The sequence below is a fragment of the Haemaphysalis longicornis genome, unplaced genomic scaffold, assembly GCF_048455015.1.
Source record: "Haemaphysalis longicornis isolate Haplotype H1 unplaced genomic scaffold, Haemaphysalis longicornis Haplotype H1 scaffold_4, whole genome shotgun sequence".
NCBI lineage: Eukaryota > Metazoa > Arthropoda > Arachnida > Ixodida > Ixodidae > Haemaphysalis > Haemaphysalis longicornis.
Window position 1 is genome coordinate 58,896,736 of NW_027526361.1, and position 7,708 is coordinate 58,904,443.

At 44.6% G+C, this 7,708-nt stretch overlaps 1 long non-coding RNA gene across 1 annotated transcript; it reads right to left on the reverse strand.

Moving 5' to 3' along the window:
- Positions 1-1,923: 1,923 nt before the first annotated feature.
- Positions 1,924-7,343, reverse strand: LOC144180365 (uncharacterized). Its single transcript, XR_013324385.1, has 3 exons — positions 7,179-7,343; positions 3,874-3,982; positions 1,924-3,365 (listed from the first exon to the last, which is right to left on the reverse strand). It is a non-coding gene; the product is annotated as an uncharacterized LOC144180365 (long non-coding RNA).
- Between the last annotated feature and the right edge of the window lie 365 nt (positions 7,344-7,708).

Here is a 7,708-nt window from a genome sequence, read left to right on the forward strand (position 1 = left end):
TTTCCTTAAGTTGCAGAATAGAACGCATTTGATAGCCACTTAAAAAAAGCCACAAAAGCGAACCAGAAACGGAAAGTGCATTTGCAGCGACTAGCAAATCACGCACTGTTGCTCTGTGCTGGCAATAGCTATAGTTTTCGCAATGCTTCCAGATGCGAAAAAAGAGTAAAACGTTTATCGAAAGTTGATTTATTTAGTTGCTGTCATTTTTATTTATTTATTTATTTATTTATTTATTTATTTATTTATTTATTTATTTATTTATTTATTTATTTATTTATTTATTTATTTATTTATTTATTTATTTATTTATTTATTTATTTATTTATTTATTCTTATGTTTAAAGCGCCGGCGCAACGCCGACGACGAGGCGCGCCATAGTTGAGGGCTCCGGATTAATTTTGATCACCTGGGGATCTTTACGTGCGCCGAAATTTCGGACATACGGACGTTTTCGCTTTTCGCTTCCATCAGAAAGCGGCCGCCGCGGCCGGGAATCTAAACCGCGTATGTGTGCTCAGCAGCTCAACGCCTTAGCCACTGAGCCACCGCGGCGAGTTTATCTAAATTGTTGAAGAGCTCCTTTAACTGTACCTGCAAAATGTTTTCCATGGTAGTGTGACGAGTATGTGGCGCCGACTGCCAAGCGTAGCAGGTGGCATTTAGAGAAATTTCCTTCTGCTCATCTTTTATCTGCTAACAGAGCTGTTCGAAAGAAAGAATGGCTCTAAAGACTCATTGGACGGCGTGTATAGGACAGCATTGGATAGGTAACCACCGGAGATAGGAACTTGCTAATGGCCCTTCAGCGACCGGTGACAGCGATTGGGCTCTAGGAAAGATGATAGCCAAGTGAAGTCACAAGCAGCAGTAATGATCACTTGGAGAGAGACAGAGAGAGAGAGAGAGAGAGAGAGAGAGAGAGAGAGAATGAAGTTTATTTAATTCAATCGAGTCAAGGTTGCAGAAAGGCGTCCTCATTCGAGGGGGCCGAATCGACAGCCGTTTCCGTCAAGAGCCACTGATCTTCCAGGCCGGAGCTGGCCATGGCTGTCTCCCAATTCTCTATGGAAACGTGCACGTTGGATGGATCTACGGTACACTTGTCGCAGCCGCCTACTATGTGTATGAGGTTCCCAGGCTCTCCACAGAAGCAACGAAATGGAGAGAGTTGTGTTCCGTCAAAGAGGTGAAGTCTGGTGTAGTGTGGGAAGGTGTATGCCCACAGGGTGAGGAGTAATCTTTTCTGGTTAATCGGTAGTGATTTGTGCGGAGAGGAATACGTTCTACAGAAGAGGCCATAGTGCTGAGTAACTTCCTGGTCTGTGACTGCAGGATGCATGCACTCGGGCCGGGCTTCATCAGCGCTGGCTAAGCGAGTCAAATCTCGACCCACGAGGTTCGTGATCTTGTTTTCCGAGGATGCCAGTATGAGCTGGTGCCCACACTCTAAACTTTTTTTCCTCCCATATACTCCCTAGAGGTTCTTTTTCACCTGTCCTCTAGTGGTCCTCCTTGTAGGAGTTTTTTTACTACATGGAACAGGGAGGTTTTGTTTACCTCCTCAAAACAGGGCGTTTTTAGGTTATAGAAAGGAGGTATTTAGGGAGTGTTAAGAAATGTTCGGGAGAATTTAAGGAGGTCAAAATGTAGTATTCTTTACTTCCTGAAGGGCGTTTTTAAGTGATGTTTATGGAATTTTTAGGCGGTTGAATAGGAGCCTATTACGCCTCCCTTTGGAAGTACTTATGTGAATTTAGGGGCGTTTTTAGGAGGTTCAAGGGAAGCATTTACTTCTTTTGAATGGAGTTTGGCGAAAGCTTGGGGAGTTTTGTAGGCCTACCGAAAGCAGGTTTTCAAGGCCACAAGGGAAAATTTCTAGTTCCCTGCGGGAGTACTGATGTCACACGGTTTTTCTCGATTTCAGGTTTATTTCAAACGAACTTTTGCAGACAAGTTTACATGGTACATGGTGTACACAAGGAGGTTCCGAAATAAATACTTATGGCGACCTCATATTGGAAATCACAAATGGTACATTGCTAAATAACACGCCAGTTAGGAATTGAAGACAGCAATACGATGCTAGTTGAACAAACCGTAGAAACAATATTACTACAAGAACTGGAAATACGCGAAAAACAAAGATAGGCACAAACACAACCGCATGGTAAGTGAAATCATTATAGAATACTAGCGGATCGAGAACACGTCAGTACTTATCAGTACGCATCAGCGCTCAGTACACAGTGAAAAAAATGGTTGCAGTGGTTTACAACAACAACAAAAAAATTCAGTAGGCGGTGAAATAAGCGAGAGCTGTGTGCTAGTTGAACAAATTGTAGAAAGAATAATAATACAAGAACTGGAAATACTTGAAAAACAGATAGGCACAAACACAACCGCATGGTAAGTGAAATCATTATAGAATACTAGAGGATCGAGAACGCGTCAGTATTTTTTAGAACTTATCAGTACGCATTAGTACTAAGTACACAAAGTGAAGAAAAAATGGTTGCAGTGGTTTACAACAACAAAACAATTTTTCAATTTGTGGTGAAATGAGCGAGAGCTGTGCAACGATTTGATATTGAAAGGTAACAAGCATTTTGTAGGTGGTAAAGGCACAAGAGATAAATGATGTAGGAGACAGACTGCAGTGAGATGGCTATGGATAAATGAGTAATATAAAGAACGAAAAATATCCTGCGGAAAATACCAGTGCGTTTTGATAAAGACACAAATGCGCCAAGAAAAGTGACCGAGTCTGACGGGTTAATTGCAATGATCTAGAACAGAATGGGTGGTATCGCGACAGCTTCTTTAGAGTGAGAACAAAAAGCCATGAAATTCGTGGTTTTCGGATAATTTTTAGTTGATTCATTTCACACCAGTTGCCAATATTATTTAGATAATTGTTTCAAGTTAAATTAGTTTGTTAATATTATTGCTTCACTGAAAGATAGCTGTATTATCAGCATACAGAACGGCCCATCAAATATCCCCTTTTCAGTAAAAAAAGAAAAAAGAAAAAGTCACAAATATAATACGGAATTCTTTTTGACTACTATCTAATGATTACAGATTGAAAACAAATATAATTGAGCAATATTGATGCGATAAAAGTTAATTAGTTCTAAATCCTTCACACGTGGTTTGGTGCTGGCAAGGTCCAAAAAGGCATGTTCCACAAACGTTAGAGCTCTGTGTGCCTTCTTGGGATATTGAATGTTGAAAACCCAGAACGATGCAGACTACACAGTCTTCCCAGTAAAGATGATGCAGTCAAGACACGCTGGCCATCGATGCGGAGGCTAACTTCCCCGTTCACGGAATGCAGGCAGGGAGTCAGAGGAACATCTGCCTGAAAAAGCAAAAAAGAAAAAAAATGCCCCACACGTAAAATTCAAAACAGACACTATGGTTAAATGAACTTAATTATTCGGTACAGTAATAAAATTGTAAGGCCAAGTTCCCTGCGAATCCCAGTACCTAAATTATGAATGCAAAGGCTTCATAAAACCAAGTGCCAGTACATTAACCGTCGTGGCTTTGGCAGCAATAAAAAAGATATTACTTCCGCACAATATACTCGAGCACAACTTTAAATGACAGTGAAGATAAAATGCAAGTGTCTGTAGGTTGATAGATTAGTTTTTGTTTTTGACTGAAAAACACTTTGGTATTGCATGATTTTGTTAACACCTGTCTCTTGCTTTAAGATGCCAGCTTGCATCTATTCAAGTGAATGGGCACACAGTTAAAGATGCAAACCCTTACACTGCCTCTCCTCTACCATGGTGGCTCACTTCCATAGAAAAAGTGCAGCTTTTCGGAGCTGGACGGCTGTTGCAAGCCGTGGCAATACTCACTTCTGCTGGAGGGGCCAACTTGGTTTCCGAATGCAGCCTTGCCTTGTACAGCACAGCCTATCCTGCCTCAAGATCTATGAAGTCATTCAACTCGATCATGTATCAGGATCTGCAGAAGAAAATCGTGTCAGCAAATAATGAATTCATGCCGGACAGGCACCCACTGTTTCAGTTATACTTGCAGATACCTCCGCCTATTTCCCTGCTGGTGTTAGATCCAAAGCTAATTTGTTACGGCTTGTCTCATCAAGTATGGTCATCTGTCATAACACAGCTAGTCATACAGGAAAGTCCTTCACTGGGTCAGAAAACACTTTCTTTTTTTACAGTAGTGATAAACTAGGCGACTCAGTCATCCGTATTCAGACAACTTAAAGGGACACTGAAGTGAATTTGTCAAGCTCCCGTTTTTGCTTGCACTGCGTAGACTGGCTCAAATTAGCACACTTTTCATCGTTTATCCGGTTGACAAATCGGTAATTATTTTACAAAGCGCGAAAGAAGAAAAACTACCATGCGCGGTTCGCGGCGGCCGCACCAACTAAGGCTGTGACGTTGGGAGGAGGGGCGCCGTGATTGGACGATGCCCAAGGTTAGCAATCACACAAGTTTCGGTTTCGGTTTCGGTTCTGTAAAACATAACCAATGGCGTTGTTGGATGGGCATTCTCAATATCTCAGTAATCATCGTACCGCGCTTCTGCCATGTTGTCGGCTGTAAAATGCACAAGATAAGTCTCCCAGGACGGCTTGTAGTCATAGCATTCACTAGCCGAGACCTACGCAGTGCATGAACGCCCTCCGCGTACCCGCAGACGCCCAAATGCCATGCACTTTTCCCCCATATTTGGAGCTTGCCTCCCTCATGCCTGTATCGTAAAAAGCGTGTTCGCACCAGGCCAAGGGTCTGTTCATTCTGGCCTGTGCCCACTGCCTGCAAGCAGTCGGTGCTTATGGCAACAGCACGCCAACGAGAACTCGCTAGCGCGCCAGTGCCAGCCTGCGCGCGTTTTGTGAACTAGTTCGTGTAGCCATGAACGTTGCGGCCCAAAAAAAGGTGAACTCAATATAGAAAACATCGGCGGAAAACAAAAAAGTTAACTTACAAAAAAAAAAGCACGTACCCGCGGGGATTCGAACTCATGACTTGCAAAACATTCACGGTGACATACCTAGCGCCCCAGTCCACTGAGCCACGGAGCGGGACGCGAAGGCCTTGCTAATATAGGGTATATATTGTACAACCGGTTTACACTGTTATTTAGTTTTGGCATTTCAAGCAGCTTAGGTGACTATTTGTTGTACTGCGATCGTGTAGTAAGCGTCGCCCGAGTTTCCACAGTAGCTCACGCCTAGCAATTGCATTTCGTAGACGGAAAAGCGTTCGCAGATGCGTAGTCGTGCTGCTGACCGCTGTGCTTGTTCGCCCAGCGCAAAAAAGTGCTTCCCGCGCCCTAGTTTTACGCTGCACGGTAAAAATATCAGTTGATTTTATTTCCTTAGTACCTATATTGACTTCGCTGACTCTTCTCCCGCCTTCAAGAGGCCTTATATTTTCCTACTGGCGTACCAGTCAGCGAAGCGTCGCATGTGCGCTTGTGCAGCGCTTGTGTGAAGCGACCTTGACTTGGAGCTAGATACAGTGTACAAACAAACCAAGTAAAGAAAGGCACATTCTTCCATTCACAAACGTGTCTTGGCTTCGTTTCAACTAAGCGAACGAATTGCGACCAAGCAATTTTTTTTAACCTCCTTGATTGCGACGACCCGCCGGCGGCCGGCGGACGAAACGCTGGGCCGACTGACTCTGTCGGCCGGGGAGCCGTGCAGTAGCGCAGCCGTGGCGCAGCCAATTGCCAGCTCATCCCCTCCTGACGTCACACGAAAACGCCACAGAAAATGGGCGAGTGTAAAGAGAGGAGGACAGCATTTTCGAATTAGTTTTTCTACTAAATAAAATCGCGTAAACGCGCCTAGAGTGGTCGAAACATGGCCTGGGGACTCCGGACTACAATTTGCGCTAGTAATCCCGCAATGTTTACATATCACTTCAGTGTCCCTTTAATATTCTGTGCCACCGAGCTGACAAGCATGATTGGTGCATAAGGTCATTTGTAGCCGCAACCGTTACTACAGCCTTGTTAGCTAACGTAAACCTCGTTCATGGCACCAAATTACTTGTGATTGCATGACAACCAAAAAAAAAAAAACAGCTGAAATGGAAACGCTATTCTCGCAAACTTACCAACGCTGCATGCCACACACACCTGCCTTAGTTAATTTACCGTGATTGTAGAAGTTTCCGTCACGCAAAACCACAGTGCACTTTTTGGAGCTGCAACCTCCGTGTCAAAATCGAGTGTCAGATGAATCCAGTAATTTTTGTGTATGGTCTTACTATTGATTATGACAAAGTTATTACCAACAGAAGAAGAGTGTGTGCATTGTTCTTCTAAAAAATGATATCCTTTTTTATGCCCGGCAGACTTGTGTCATGCTACGGCAAACTCACTCGGTTCTCTTCCATAAGAGCATGAATTTGTGTTTTTAATTACGTGGCCTTAGCTAGCGACTGACGGGCCCCGATTGTATACAGACCCCTCATTATCATCCGAAAAGGAATAAAAACATTTCGGTTTCCAACCACGTCGCCGTCGTGGTCCACACTAATGCATTTAATCGTTCGATAGGCACATATCATCTTTTACGCATGTCACCGTTTCCTTAATAGGGTACGCTGTTAGATGTGAAGAGTCGACTCAAGCGAGCAAACAACCCCACCGAATCTACAGGGCACAGTTTTCGAAGGGGGTGCGTCTGATCTGCGGCTTTCGCCGACCAGAGCGCTAAGAATGAGTCACGGCCTTGAACGAAAACAACACAAAGACTTATATTTGGACAGGCAAGCCATCAGGAGCGTTAACAAATAGATATTACAAAGTAGAGCAGTTAACTAAAAAGAACACGAGCAGTTCGATGCATATGAGAGACAGAGTCACACAATATTCACCGACGTGGCCCGACGATGCACCGCTGTCGGAGGCGATTCGGCTACCTGAGTAACCGTCACGTTGCTTTGAAACGACTCCGCGCGCGACAAACGATTTCACCTCGAATGCCCTGTTACAAACCGGCCTACAAAAGAATGCGAATGCATACCCCAAAAGCCACAAACAAGTACAATAAAACAAGTGAGCGCTTTTTTTCTTTGCCCGTGCGTCTACGTGCTGTGTGCGGCACGGGTACTTCGCAGTTAACCCTATCCAAACGTTTGACAAACGCATAGACTCATAACAGACCACTTACCAGCGAGCGGTCCACAGCTGTCGCCGTATCCAAATGCTGTTAGCGGCCGTTCCTCGTGTGACAGGGGCACATAAAAATCTTTCCACCAAATGGCACTACTAGTCCTTCTCAAATAAGAAAAAACGATGGCCCAAGGCGAGGCTTGAAGCTCCGGCCGCACCGAGCCACCGGACGCGCTGCGTTGATAGCACGGAGGCGACGGAGGTTGTTTACATCCGGGCAGCAAGTCGTGCCGCCAGGGCAAGTTGAGTCGCTGCAGTCGGGTGCGTTGGCGCGCTGGCACGAGAATTTAAATCGTCTATATATGCGCAAGCAAGCGAAGCAGATGAGCATTGCAATTGTTTGCAACGGCGAGAACTGTCTCTTTGTTATCAGCAGAGTTGGACAACACCTATCGCCAAAATAAACAGATTGAAACAACACGGTGCGCTGTCTGCCTGTGATCGCGCTGGCTGAAGCATCTATACGGGTATACGTACGGTATGGGGTTTGTAGCTGCATGCAACCGTCGCGTCCTGCTTACTCGTTCT